Raw genomic sequence first — 15,427 nt, 5'->3', positions numbered from 1 at the left:
TCGTTTCGGTGTGATGGATTTAGTCTGAGGCCATCTTTCAGAATCTTGGAGGCGCTATATTAACAGCTGACCAACAAAAAGGACCAGTTGCTCTCACTTAAAGAAGCATGGCTCAAGAGAAAAATGCCATACACAATTTGAGTATACACATAGAAAATTCTTATGTTTGAGTGGCAGATCATTGTCTTGAATTCAGTAAACATCATCCATTTCTTATGTGCCAATGAATTATAGTTGGGAGTAGGCATTACATTCTAAGAAATTTGCTTGAAGACATGCAAGGGCTACGATGGATTAATATTGTGCCTCATAGAGGGCAGATCATAAGAGAAGGTTTAAAAAACCCAGTTCAGTGACACCTTAAAAGAGGGCTTAATGGCTTGTGAACTTTTGCTTGTACTGAGGCTCTAATAAGAAGACTAAGAGTGCAAGTCTATTCATGTCTACTCAGAAGTAGGTACCACCTAGTTCAATGGGGCTTACTCTCAGGTAAGTGCTCTCAGCATAGGGCTGACACTTAACACAGGAATAAATTATCTAATGAAACATACGCTTATGTAAACTGTTTAGGAAAATAGGCACTGCTTAGTTTGGGGATCTGAGCATTTAGTAGTAGTATTCTTTAAAGTACTGGTGGCACTGGCAACCCCTTTTTGGCAGTTCTGCCACAAGTTCAAAATATTATAGAGAGCCACTCTAAGGCACACTGGAATGCATATTCCATGGGCTAAGCCTTTGGGTGCTTTTGCTTTATTCTTCCAGATGAGGAAACCAGAAAAGCAAGACAAAGGAGTCAGTCTCATTATGCCATGGTCATGCCTTTGGCTCCTCCTGTCTTTGTCCAGAAGTGCCACATATTCTTGCTGCCTGTTCCAGTTGGGGTAGCCATGCTACTGGTTGGCCACACATGCTTTAAAGAGACTAAAACAGTTATCCATAGTCTCTACACACCCACCCATGAGAGAGAGAGAGAGAGAGAGAGAGAGATGAAGCTTACAGGATAAATTCCGTTAGATTGCACCATTTTGAAGAGTCCACTTTGTGCATCATCTCTTGAAAAGATTTCCCACACAAAGGCAGGTTTTGTAACATGAGGGATTCATTGCAGATAACCCCTTGCTGTGCACCTAGAACAAAAAGAAAGGATCTTTTAAAACCAACAAGGAAGCATTAATGATTTCTCAAGCTGGAGAGAGATTGAACTAAACAGTTTGAAAACACAGATCAAAAGAACATAAACCAATTTTTAAAAGAATCGGTGTTTTTAAAAGGATCATTTTGCCTACTTTATGTCTCAGAGCTGATTTGGACATGATAAAATAAAGGCTTTTGTAGCATAATTTATTCCCTTGACAGAAATCAAATCATAGAGATGGAGCAAATTTTGTGTGTACAGAAGTAATCAGCATCTCCAGTTAAAGGAAACACCTAGCAGAGTTGCTGGCAGAGTTGCACTATTAGACTAGACAGAACTATTAGACAGGCTTCCCATACATGTCTGGCTGATCACTGTAAGAATAGGATGCTGGATTAGATGGGTCTTGAGGTTTATAAAAAGGTCAATTCATATTTAAGTCAGTGGACCCAGTTTTACATTTAGAAAGACTGCCAGACTACAAGCCAGCTCACACATTCTTTGCTAAAATAAAACTGAATGTGGCATTTGGAAGTGTATGTGGAGGCCATGGCGGTACTGCCATGTTGGCTGGAAACGGAACAAGTGCACAATTGCATGAACATCTCAAAAGACATTACTTCCTAGTTAGGTCTAGGTCTAGAGCTCATCTAACTGATCTAACCCAGGGTTGAATCTAGACACATAGTTGTTTGCATGGAACTTCAAAGGAAGCAGCCACTGGCACAAAGAAAAGGCAAGAGTGTCAGCTCTGCAGTTGGCAAATTGATCCCAAATCACAGCAATTCTATGCTTCAAGTAACCATTTTGCATGTCCTACTCAGCAGTTGTAAAACATGGTGATTTTACAAAGGCTGCTCCAGTAATGTGGATGAAAGGTCTGTGAGTTTCGCTGTTGTTCACAACTCATAATTACTGCACTGTGCAACTTGTGCATGCTAAAAATATACATAAATGTGTGGTTTATGTTTGAAAGGCTGTGGGATCATATAAACCCCACATATCATTTGTTTACTTTTTTGTACTTTACAGTGTGGGATAATATTGACTCGCATGACATCTGTGCGGCAGTATAATTTTATTGGAAAAAGGAAGGTCTCAGGAAGTACATGAGTTCTTAACTTGCAAATGGTGTCATGTTTGATAACTTCTCCTAAGTGTTTTATTTATGTTACTTTCTTGGGATCCACTTCATCCAAACAAAGAATTGATACTGTCAGGTTTTCTGTTGACGGAGCGTAAACAAACACCACCCTCATAAATCATTTATATGGGAATCCAAATCAGGGGTAGGCAACCTAAGGTCCATAGGCCACAAGCAGCCCACAGGGGTCGTTTAACCAGCCCACAAGCCGCCCCCGAACTGAGCCACCTGCTCAGCGAGTCCCCATGCGCAGCACTAAACCGGCACAGCGTGGTGACTTGCTTTCATGGTGCTGGAAATCGCATCTGCGCAGACAGAAGACAGAAGTAATCTACATTAGACACAACAATTTAGAAAAAGTAAAAAATTTGAGGTCTTAGTGTTGAATGGTCTCTTTAAATTTGAAGGTTCATTATTGTTCCACAAGATGTGTATGTCTTTAAGGGCCAGAGCAAATAACGTGACCCAGTTTTACAGCTGTGAAGCAGTATAGCAGGTGCTGTTAAGTTGTGTTAATTAAGCTGTGTCAGCACCTAGCTCTCTCAGTACCCTGGTGGTTGGGTCGGTCATGCTTGTTGATGTATTTAGTGTAAAAGGAGTTTTTGTTTTTGTTATTAAAACCTTGCTAAAGTTATTTTGCGTTCCTTGTAATGTGTGGTCTCCCTAGCTAGCTTTCTGCAGCGCAACTAATCTGCAAAGAGCCAACACTTAGAACAAAGGAAGGAAGTCAATATGTGTATTTGTATGTAATGACTAAATTAGAATGAATATATGGTTTTATTTGTAGATGTCTGCTTTGTTTTTTGTTTTCTTTTTGTGTTCTCTTTTTCTTTCTTGTTTGAATAGTATTATTTTGGATTCAATGTTTGTAATTTTTGTTGTTATTTCACATTGAAAGTAATAAAAAAAATTTGAAAAGAAAAGAATCTGTGCCCCAAGGTCCTTGAGCTTCCAGCCCAGAGTCTCATAGTTCCTTGCTACACATCAAGGGATGGCAGTATCATTTGAATGCACATGGATCAGAAGGGAGGAGTTGTGGCCAGTGGGCCTTGGCAACTTCTTCGTCACTTCTTGAATCATTGCACCCAGGACATCCCGCTACCTCTGCACACTGCTGCCTCTGTCCGCCTCAGTAAGGAGTCACCTTCTACCAGTGCTTTTTTCTGGGGGGGGGGGGGGAGGTGCTGGTACTCACTCTCCCCAGGCATTTCTGGCAAGGGGAGGGAAAAGGGAAGGCAGCAGAAGCAGCAGCTGTGGTGGTGGACGAGGAGGAGAAAGATAAGAGAGGGAGGGAGGAGAGAGGGCTGCCCATCTGCCTGCCTGCCTGAGAGCCTGGGCACTTGCCTGGCACCAGGGCTGCTGGGCATCGGTGAAAAACTGAGCAGGCAGAAGAGGATTGGGGCATTCTGGGGGAGGCAGCAGAACTGGGGGCTCTCACATTGCCTGGCTCCCAACGGGGATGTGGCAGGAGCTGGGAAAGGGTGTCCTGCTTGGTGCTCAGGGATTTTTCCTCTCCCTCCACTCCATTGCCTTGGAGACAGGGAAGAGTTCAAGCATGTAGGGCAGAGGCCTCTGGAGCAGCCCAAGCCAGCTTCCCACGGCTCACACCAAACCTGCAGTGGCTGCTTCAGTCTGCCCTGGCCTGTCAAATGTAGCATAGGCAGGGGACAGGCTTCTCATGGTCTCATCTCAGATGGAAAAGAGGGCAGGGCTCCTGCACATGCAGGTCTTGTGGAGGAAACAGAATCTCCGTAGCAAATGTCACTTACACACCATAACCAGCCATTGGTGGTGGTAGTAAGACTTGCCACTCCATGAAAGTGCTGCATGAAGTGGGGGAGGGGCAGGCAGGGAAACACCAATGCAATCCTTTCACATTGCTGTATTCTCAGCAGTGGAAAAACATTCCTCAGTAATACATAAATTGGACCACTTGTTTCATCCAAAGTATTTCTGCATGCCTTAAATCCTTCATTAAAAAAAAAAAAGCAGAAAGGGAGCAAAGCATCAATTATACCTGGCTTTGGGCTGTACTGCAGGCCAAGAAATAATCTGACTAGATTTTAACAGATGTATTATATTAAAAATCTATGTTTGTATATCCATGCTTTTAAATCCCATGAACCACTGTTTATTGTATCTGCGCAGCACTTAAAAAGCGGTTGTCAGCGACTAAAGAATAGGTGAGGCGACTTCCAGTCTTGTAGAAAATGATACTTTTATTACCTGCAACAAAGATTATCTAGCTTCATCTATCTATCACAGATATTTCAAAAATATGCACTCTGTAAGAATGAAAGGTAGAAATTAACTAGGTCTGGATTTTTTTAATCTTGTTGAATATTTAGAAGTGTAAATTTATATGCAAATATTCGTTAGCTTTATTGATAGTACAGTACATGCATGTTCCTGATAACTCATTGTCAAGAATGTTGTTGTTGTTGTTGTTGTTGTTGTTGTTTCTATGCTGCCTGTCAGGGGCTTGCCATTGGAACATTGGTAGGGAAGCAGAGGGGCAGTTGGGTTACAGGGAACCTCTGAAAATCTTGCAAAGCAGTTCCTCTTCCTGTGGTGAGGAAAGCCCCACCTCCAGTGGGGAAAAGGGGAAAGGACCGAAGGATGCTGCTGGGAGCCTCAGCACCGCTCCTGGCCAAGCCAGCCAGGAGGGAAGCACGCCCCTTCCGTCACCCACCCTGCGCAGAGGTGTAAAATGCAAAGAAGGAAGGAAAAGGCTGGGGGTGATGAAGCTCTTATGCTGGGGGAGGTCCTGGAAACAACCACTCCCGGATTCTGCTAGCGATTGAGGCATACATGAACTTGTGGCTCTGCACTATAAATAGTTTTGCGCCAAAATAAAATCTGAAAAAGACAGGTCGGAGTCCTGACTCACCAGCAACCACCATTGCCATCTGACACCGCCCATCTGACTGGGTTGCCCCAGCCATGTCCCACCAAAAAATAGTAAAAGCACAATACAACATCACACACTAAAAACTTCACTGAATGTCTAATAATAATAATAATAATAATAATAATCACATAGCTGTTTATCTGTTTGACATCAGCTGGGACAGCATTCCACGGGGCAGGCGACACTACCAAAAGGCCTTCTGCTTGGTTCCTTGTAACCTCACATTTGGCAATGAGGGAACCAGCAGAAGGCCCTCAGAGATGGACCTCAGTGTCTGGTTTTGGACGATGGAGGTGAAGATGCTTCTATTACATTTAATAACAATACCTTTATTGTCAATGTACAACCTGTGTACAATGAAATTAACCGAGCCTCCCCACCCCCCACAAACACTCAATCTTATTGCACTCTGTGTGCTTGTCGCACAAAACACCAACCCCAAAAGTCAGTTGCACTATATTATTTTCCGTTTAGCAGCCTATCAGCCCATGGATAGAAACTGTTTTTTAGCCTGTTGGTACGACTGATTATACTTCTATATCTCCTGCCAGAGGCTGGAAGATGAAAGAGGTGCTGGTCAGGGTGAGAATAGTCCCTGAGAATTTTTCTCACTCTCCTAAGGCAACGATCGCTTGCAAAGTCATCTGTCGGGCTCAGGTGACAGCCCATGATATCATGTGCTGTGTTCACCACCCTCTGTAAAGACTTTCTGTACGTGGCTGTATCACCACACTGTGATACAATATGAGAGGACACTTTTTATTGTAGACTGGTAGCAGGTCATCAATTGTTGTTTAACATTGTCCTTTTGCAGGACCCTGAGAAATGGAGTCTTTTTTGGGCCTTCCTAACCGCCTGTGTTATATTGTTTTTCCAAGTGAGGTCTTCACTAAGGTAAACTCCCAGGAATTTAAAGGAAGAGACTCTCTCCACACAACCCCTCCCCCCCCCCGATATACAACAGGGCTAGTTCCCCTCTCTTCCTCCAAAAGTCCAACACCATCTCCTTTGTCTTGCTAATATTTAGGTGCAAGTTATTCTCTAAGCACCATGGGGTATGTTATGCACTGAATTTCTCACCCTGGGCCAGCAGGGGGATACTGTAGATAGTTATGCAAATAAGGGATCGAAAGTGACGTTCAGTGATTGGATAGTTTTAGAAAGTTGCTACAGTAACATTGTACTGGAGCTCTATATAAGCAGGCTGACTGAACCCTTCAGCTGAGTTCTGTTCTGGCCTCTGAATAAACAAGAGCTGTTTGAAGAATCACTGTGTCGTCTGATATGTTCACCCACAACTTAACAGGGTAGATCAGGCAACCTAAGGTCCGAGGGCCGGATGCGGCCCAATCACCTTCTCAATCCGGCCCGCGGACGGTTGGGGAATCAGCATGTTTTTACATGAGTAGAATGTGTCCTTTTATTTAAAATGCATCCCTGGGTTGTTTGTGGGGCCTGCCTGGTGTTTTTACATGAGTAGAATGTGTGCTTTATTTAAAATGTATCTCTGGATTATTTGTGGGGCATAGGAAATTGTTTTTGTTTTTTTCAAAATATAGTCCGGCCCACCACATGGTCTGAGGGACGATGGACCAGACCACAGCTGAAAAAAGTTGCTGACCCAGATGTAGATACTTTTTGTACCTCCCCCTGTACGCTGATTCATCTCCACCTGTAATTAGACCCATTATGGTAGTATCATCTGCAAACCTAATAATTACAGTGGGTGGATCAGATGAAATACTGTCATATGTATACAACAAGTAGAAGTAGGGACTTGGCACACATCCCTGTGGGGTGCCAGTGCTGAGCTTCAGGGAGGTAGATGTAACAGGCCCAATCCTCACTGTTTGTGTCCGATCCCTCAATAAGTCTTTAATCCAGTCACAGATGGTAGAAGAAAGGTCTACTTCCATCAGCTTTTTGATAAGAATGTCTGGAAGGATGGTATTAAAAGCCAAGCTTTAATCAATAAACAACATTCTAACATGAAATTCTAAGATAATTCCCCAGTCTCTCCAGATGCCTCGCTGCAAGGTGAAAGGCTTCATCTGTTGACCTATTTCTCCTATAGGCGAACTGATGTTTATCAAAATCCAGTGGAAAGCATGTCCTAAGGTGTTGAAGGACCAATCTCTCAAAGCATTTCATCACTACAGATGTTAATGCAATAGGTCTGTAGTCATTTAGACAGTTAGTTGCTGTTTTCTTTGGGACTGGGACAATGGTGGCTGCTTTCAAACATGATGGAACACAAGCTGTTTGCAGAGAGATGTTAAAAATCCTTGTCAGGACCCCTGCTAGTTGATTGGCACAATTTTTTACCACTATCCCCAGCACCCCATCTGGACCAGCAGCTTTACTGGGATTCACCGCCCTCAATGTAGCTTTCACTTGATGGTCATGTAGAATAAGTGCCTGAGAGTTTGTAGGCTGGCGGCAGGAGCTATGATACCTGATCTTTTTACCTCATAGTGGGCGAAGAATATGTTCAGCTCCTCTGCCAACAAATCATCGGCCTTAACCGTGTTCCTCGTATTGCCCTTATAGTTGGTTAGATGCTGCAGTCCCTGCCACACTTGTTTCGTGTTGTTAACGGCTAGGCAATTCTCCACCTTAAGCTTATATTGTTGTTTTGCCACCTTAATGCCTTTCCTGAGCTTTGTTCTTGCCCCTCTGTATATATCTATGTTCCCTGCCTTGAAGGCAGTATCCCGAGCTTTCAGTATCCCAACCTTACTTCAGGTTTGCAGTTCCCATAGACTCTAATGCACCTCTCCATTGTTACATTATCAGTACACACTTTAACGTAAGAAAGTACAGCATCTGTGCAGATTTTGATGTTCAAACACGCTCCAATCAGTACTTTCAAAACAATACTGGAGCTAACTAAAAGCGAGATTCCGGCCAGATTCTGTTTTTTATAACTGGCTGAATTCTTCTCCTAAGAGGGATATACTTTGGACATAAAAAAGTGAAGAATGGTCAGATGAACCTACGTGGGGGAGGGAAATTGCCCTGTATGCCTGCTTCAGATTGGAATACACACAGTCCAAAATATTCTTCCCTCTAGTGGCAAAATTCACATACTGTTCAAACTTAGGAAAAACTGTCTTCAGGCAGGCCTGATTGAAATCCCCTGCCACAACAAGGACGCCCTCTGGATGGATTTGCTGCTGCCTAGGTATGACGTCTTAGGTATGACAACAACAACAAAGGTATAACGTCATATAGTTTAGAAAATGCTGCTCTGACATTAGCATCAGGTGGAATGTAAGCAGCTATGATAATTATCACAGTTACTTCTCTAGGCAGATTTAATGGCCTACATGCTGTTGTTGTTGTTGTTGTTTAGTCGTTTAGTCGTGTCCGACTCTTCGTGGCCCCCTGGACCAGAGCACGCCAGGCACTTCTGTCTTCCACTGCCTCCCGCAGTTTAGTCAAACTCATGCTGGTAGCTCCGAGAACACTGTCCAACCATCTCGTCCTCTATCATCCCCTTCTCCTTGTGCCCTCCATCTTTCCCAACAACAGGGTCTTTTCTAGGGAGTCTTCTCTTCTCATGAGGTGGCCAAAGTATTGGAGTCTCAGCTTTAGGACCTGTCCTTCCAGTGAACACTCAGGGATAGGATAGTTTATGGTAGGATAGGTAAGAATGGATAGGTTTGATCTTCTTGCAGTCCATGGGACTCTCAAAAGTCTCCTCCAGCACCATAATTCAAAAGCATCAATTCTTCGGCGATCAGCCTTCTTTATGGTCCAGCTCTCACTTCCATACATCACTACTGGGAAAACCATAGCTTTAACTGTACGGACCTTTGTTGACAAGGTGATGTCTCTGCTTTTTAAGATGCTGTCTAGGTTTGTCATTGCTTTTCTCCCAAAAAGCAGGGGTCTTTTAATTTCGTGGCTGCTGTCACCATCTGCAGTGATCATGGAGCCCAAGAAAGTAAAACCTCTCACTGCCTCCATTTCTTCCCCTTCTATTTGCCAGGAGGTGATGGGACCAGTGGCCATGATCTTCGTTTTTTTGATGTTGAGCTTCAAACCATATTTTGCGCTCTCCTCTTTCACCCTCATTAAAAAGGTTCTTTAATTCCTCCTCAATTTCTGCCATCAAGGTTGTGTCATCTGCATATCTGAGGTTGTTATATTTCTTCCGGCAATCTTAATTCCGGCTTGGGATTCATCCAGCACAGCCTTTCGCATGGTGAATTCTGCATATAAGTTAAATAAGCAGGGAGACAATATACAGCCTTGTCGTACTCCTTTCCCAATTTTGAACCAATCAGTTGTTCCATATCCAGGTCTAACTGTAGCTTCTTGTCCCACATAGAGATTTCTCAGGAGACAGATGAGGTGATCAGGCACTCCCATTTCTTTAAGAACTTGCCATAGTTTGCTGTGGTCGACACAATCAAAGGCTTTTGCATAGTCAATGAAGCAGAAGTAGATGTCTTTCTGGAACTCTCTAGCTTTCTCCATAAAGACTCTCCTCCCTGGAAGAGGGGGGAGTGGTTGTGGGCGGGAGCCCGAGCTCCGCCACTAGCAGGGGGCGTTAGCCCCCTGCCTCCTCCTATCACCTGGCTGGCGCCCACGCCCCTCGGCAGGCACCCAACCAGGTGCCTCCGAGGCGGCATTTACAGCAGCCTTTTGCTGCGGCGCCAGCTCCTCCTCAGCCTCATTCTTCTCTCTGTCATCTCGTCGCGAGTCATCGCAGGGAAAGTCATCGCAGGGAAGAGCTCAGCCACGAGGTTTGGAGTCGGGGGGTGTTTGTGTGTGTGGAGGCTGTCTGGTTCCTGGCTTGCCTTTTTAAATTTAGGAGGCTTGCGTGCGCTCATTGCTTTTAAAAACCTAGGCACCCAAGTTTGTCTTGCTGTCTTGCTGTGTCCTCTTTTCTGTGTAAAAACCTACATTTAACCTTTTATTTTCCCCCACTCCTGGTGCTGGATTTGTTTGGGCGGTTTAAGTGTGAATTACCTTTCTTAAGCTGCAGCTTGTTCCTTTGCCATGGTCTCTCCACCACCAGCGAGGTCTGAGTGTGAGTGCCGTCTTTCTATCTCCCTTGTCTCCTCACTTTCCTTCCCCGGCCTCTGCCTTGGTGGCTGTGCGTTTTATTTTAATTTTGGCCAGGGTGCCTGTATGTTTTTTCCCACTATTGCCCATGCCCGTCCGATTGCCTGGCTGGTCTGGGTGACTGAGTGGGTTTGCCTTACATTTTAATTTGTTGGCCAGGGTGCTTGTACGTTTCCCCCCTCCCTTGACCTTGCCTGTTCCTCTCAAATTTTAAGTCGTGTGTGTGTGTGTGTGTGTGTGTGTGTGTGTGTGTGCTGGCAGCGTGTGTTTGTGCCTGCCGTTTGTTGATTTATTACTCTTTTAGTGTGGGTTTGATTTACCCTGCCATCCCTTCCATTGGTACCACTTAAATCAGGAGCCCCCTCTGAAATTTTAAATGATGCCGGGGCTTAGAATAGACTGTGCACTTAAACCTCACCCCTCTTACTTTATCTAAGCCACACACCCCTCTTCGCTTGGAATGTGGGGAAGAAATAAGGCAGGGCTTGGGGTGGACAATTCAGGGTTTCTGATCAGGGAACCATTCCTCAGCATTGTACATTTATACGTTTAGAACCTTTGAAGGTGTACCTTTGCCTGGTTCTTGTCATTGGCTTCACTTGCCAGTACAGGGTCCCTAAAGAAAACCGCTTTTAAACAAAAAACAAAACAAAAAAAAAGGTTGCTGCTTATAGACCCTTACTGAAAAGTCCAGGCTAACCCACGGTTTATATTTCCACTTCATTTTGGCTCACTGTAAAGGACAGCTATTTTCCTTTTCTTCTAAACTTTTCCTAGCCCAGCGTGTTCATTTTACCCCCTCCTCCCCCCCAACTCCCCCCAGGCTTTCCTTCTCCTCCCTCCACCCCTCCTCCCTCCCAGCACCCCCCACCCTTTCAGAGTTCCCTTTGCTTCTTGCCTGAGTCATCACAGTTACCAGACAGGTTTTTCAACTGCTGGGGCAGGCTTGATTGCTCTCTGAGTGACTGGCAGTTTGTTAGGCATTGTCTTTAAGCACCTGGCAGATCAGCAGCTCTAGTTGCATTGTCAGTTTAACTAACCAGCAGTTTGACCATTTGCAGTCTTTTGTCTGTTTAAGCACCCTTATGGAGCTGACTTTGTGGGCAAAGATTTACTTTTCTTTGTTTGGCAAAGTTTCCTTTGTTTGGTAGAAGTTTTCCCAGTAGTGAGATATTCCCCTTAAGAGCAACCTCACCCCTCCTTTTCAGAGGGCCACTGGTGTGGGCCTGGAATCTTGTTAATTTCCTTTTCTCTTAATTTGGCTGCAGCTTCTGGGCATTTCCTAGTAAGCAGTTATTTTCAATTCTGTTGGATTACTTGGTGTTGCTTTGCACCTAGATTTGCCTATCATTTAAAAGGGGCAACATTTAATTGTAGGCAATTATCTTCCAATTCTGTCTGACTGCAGTTGGGGTTTCTTTGTGTATGGGTCTGTTCCTTGGAGCCAGGTGCTAACAACTAGCTGAGTGCTGCTGCTTGAACTCTTGCTGGGTTGTGATTTAATAAATATAAATGAATACAAGTGGTGCATTTAAGTGACATATAGCTTATTCTGTATGGGACCCCGTGCATATTCCTGCATTGCAGAGGATTGAATGAGAATTTATTTATTTATTTATTTATTTATTTATTTATTTATTTATTTATTTATTTATTTAAAAGGCTCACTGTTCTGCTGAAATGCTGGTAGAAGGACCATTTCCTTAAGTGTATTTTTCCTACATTTTCATTTGTTAGCAGTTCCTGTGTCTGTTCTCTGATTGTTCTATTGTACCATCCCTCTAAATCACTAGGAGTTTTACCTGAGGAAGCAGCTCTATATAATTGATTGTGTGCATCTGCCTGAATTGTATATTGACTAACAGATACATAAATTAATAAGGAAATACGTTCTGAGCATACTATTGCATGGAATTTGCACAGTGTAGTTAATTCAGCTGAAGTTAAGAATTTATATAGCCAAGCGTTAATAATCAACTCAAGGAAACATTGTCTTTGGCAGCATTTTCCTTCTGCTGGGCCTCCAGCATTACCTTTTGTTTTGCAAAGTGTTAGTAAAGGACATTTCCCTGAGAGCGATTTTCTTTGATTCCTTTTGATTGCAGTGGGGGGGCTGCGTGGCTCTGCTGTTCCTATTGTTTCATCACTACATGCTTGTGAGTTGCTCCTCAGGAGGTAGGTTTAAATATTTAGCTGTGTCTATCCACCTGACCCATTAGTTTGGTGGCAAATAAATAAATTTATAGACATATACAAACGGAACAGTCAAGTGATGAATAATTATTTCATATCATCGTCAGTTACGGTAGACAATTGATAGTATCAGCAATTAATTCTACTTACAGTGGTAATTGATTGAACAAATAATACTGGTTTAGATTTTAATAAATAACACTAATAATAAATAATAATAATAAATAAATAAATAATAAATAGATAAATAATAATAGAATAATAATAATATATAAATGGATAAATAAAAAATTAAAATAAAGAATATTAATAATAATATATAATAAAAAATAAATAGAATAAGTGGAATGGCATCACATACCAAGATTAAATTGATTAATTAAATTAATAAATCTAAAGATAAATATATAAATAGACAAATAAAATTAATAATAATAAAAATAAAATTAATAATAAATAATTTACATATATTTCGGAACCCTCAGTTGCTTAGATCGTGGTGACAATAATGCCAAGGTTGCAGGTTCGATCCCTGTATGGAACAATTGCATATTCCTGCATTGCAAGGGGTTGGACTAAATGACCCATGGGGTCCCACGCAATTCTTGAGAGCCTGGATAGCTCAACTAGTTAGAGCATGGGGCTGATAATGCCAAGGTTGCTGGTTTGATCCCTGTATGGAACAACTGCATATTCCTGCATTGCAAGGGGTTGGACTGAATGACCCTCGGGGTCCCAAACAATTCTTGAGAGCCTGGATAGCTCAACTGGTTAGAGCATAGTGCTGATAATGCCAAGGTTGCTGGTTTGATCCCTGTATGGGACCCCTGCATATTGAATGAGATATTATAATATGAAGTATGAAGCATCATATATATGTATGTATATGGGACGTAGGTGGTGCTGTGGGTTAAAGCCTCAGCGCCTAGGACTTGCCAATCGAAAGGTCGGCGGTTTGAATCCCCGCGGCGGGGTGCGCTCCCGTCGCTCGGTCCCAGCACCTGGCAACCTAGCAGTTCGAAAGCACCTCCGGGTGCAAGTAGATAAATAGGGACCGTTCACCAGCGGGAAGGTAAACGGCGTTCCGTGTGCTGCGCTGGCTCGCCAGATGCAGCTTGTCACGCTGGCCACATGACCCGGAAGTGTCTGCGGACAGCGCTGGCTCCCGGCCTATAGAGTGAGATGAGCGCACAACCCTAGAGTCTGGCAAGACTGGCCCGTACGGGCAGGGGTACCTTTACCTTTACCTTATATATATATATATAGTAATAAATAACACACGCACGCACATACTAATTGGATAAACAATTGAACATTTAACCAAATACTTGGAAAAATCGTTATTTATTATAAGTAAATCGATCATTAATTAGTACATTCGTTTCAGAATCTATAACATGTGCCTGTACAACCGCTTGTAAACAGTAGCACATGTTTGTGACAGTAGCTTTAGCGCGTTATCCATGGCACCTAAGAGGAAGTGCTCTGCGGCGGAATCAGCTCACACCTCAGGCTGCATGGGTGCCACATGGACGGGATAATAACACCAAACCTATTTCACACTACCTAAATGCCTTTAGATCGTTCATTGATGATTATTGTGGCCTTTTCTTGCCCATTAACCTTATATCACGTGTTCTTGTGTATTCATTTCACATTGCGGGGGTCGGGTCCTCGAACCACAATACAGCGTATGTTTGCAATTTGGTCTCTGGTTCCTCTGCCTCTTCTAAATCCAGCTTGCACTTCTGGGAGTTCTTGGTCCACATACTGCTTGAGCCTTCCTTGTAGAATTTTAAGCATAACCTTGCTAGGGTGTGAAATGAGTGCAATTGTGCGGTAGTTGGAGCATTCTTTGGCACTGCCCTTCTTTGGGATTGGGATGTAGACTGATCTTCTCCAATCCTCTGGCCACTGCTGAGTTTTCCAAACTTGCTGGCATATTGAGTGTAGCACCTTAACAGCATCATCTTTTAAAATTTTAAATAGTTCATCACTTCCACTGGCCTTGTTATTTGCAGTGCTTTCTAAGGCGCATTTGACTTCACTCTCCAGGATATCTGGCTCAAAGTCAGCAACCACACTACCTGGGGTATACGAGCCATCCATATCTTTCTGGTATAATTCCTCTGTGTATTCTTGCCACCTCTTCTTGATGTCTTCTGCTTCTGTTAGGTCCTTACCACTTTTGTCCTTTATTATGGAAATCTTTGTACGAAATGTTCCTTTCATATCTCCAATTTTCTTGAACAGATCTCTGGTTCTTCCCATTCTGTTGTTTTCCTCTATTTCTTTGCACTGCTCGTTTAAAAAGGCCTTCTTGTCTCTCCTTGCTATTTTTTGGAAATCTGCATTTAATTTCCTGTATCTTTCACTATCTCCCTCGCATTTTGCTTGCCTTCTCTCCCCCGCTATTTGTAAGGCCTCGTTGGACAGCTACTTTGCTTTCTTGCATTTCCTTTTCATTTGGATGGTTTTCATTCCTTCCTCCTGTATAATGTTGCAAGCCTCCATCCATATTTCTTCAGGCATTCTGTCCACCAAATCTAAATCCTTAAACCTGTTCCTCACTTCCACTGTGTATTCATAAGGGATTTGATTTAGATTGTATCTTACCAGCCCAGTGGTTTTTCCTACTTTCTTCAGTTTAAGCCTGAATTTTTCTATAAGAAGCTGATGATCTGAGCCACAGTCAGCTCCAGGTCTTGTTTTTGCTGGCTGTATAGAGCTTCACCATCTTTGGCTGCAGAGAATATAATCAATCTGATTTCGATGCTGCCCATCTGGTGATGTCCATGTGTAGAGTCGTCTCTTGTGTTGTTGGAAAAGTTTGTTTGTGATGACCAGCTTGTTCTCTTGACAGAACTCTATTAGCCTTTGCCCTGCTTCGTTTTGATCTCCAAGGCCAAACTTGCCAGTTGTTCCTTTTATCTCTTGATTCCCTACTTTAGCATTCCAATCCCCTATG

General features: G+C 43.2%; 1 long non-coding RNA gene across 1 annotated transcript in view; it reads right to left on the bottom strand.

The window, feature by feature from the left end:
* Nucleotides 1-1,017: 1,017 nt before the first annotated feature.
* The window catches only part of LOC309372038, a 28,305-nt gene continuing 13,895 nt past the window's right edge, over nucleotides 1,018-15,427 (bottom strand). Inside the window, exon 3 of the long non-coding RNA XR_014169388.1 lies at nucleotides 1,018-1,127. This is a non-coding gene — a long non-coding RNA (uncharacterized lncRNA). The remainder of the gene's footprint in view (nucleotides 1,128-15,427) is intronic.

This window comes from Podarcis melisellensis (assembly GCF_964234715.1).
Source record: "Podarcis melisellensis genome assembly, chromosome: 6".
Taxonomy (NCBI): domain Eukaryota; kingdom Metazoa; phylum Chordata; class Lepidosauria; order Squamata; family Lacertidae; genus Podarcis; species Podarcis melisellensis.
Note: the sequence above shows the minus strand (reverse complement) of the source record. Positions and strands in the feature narration are given on the sequence as shown.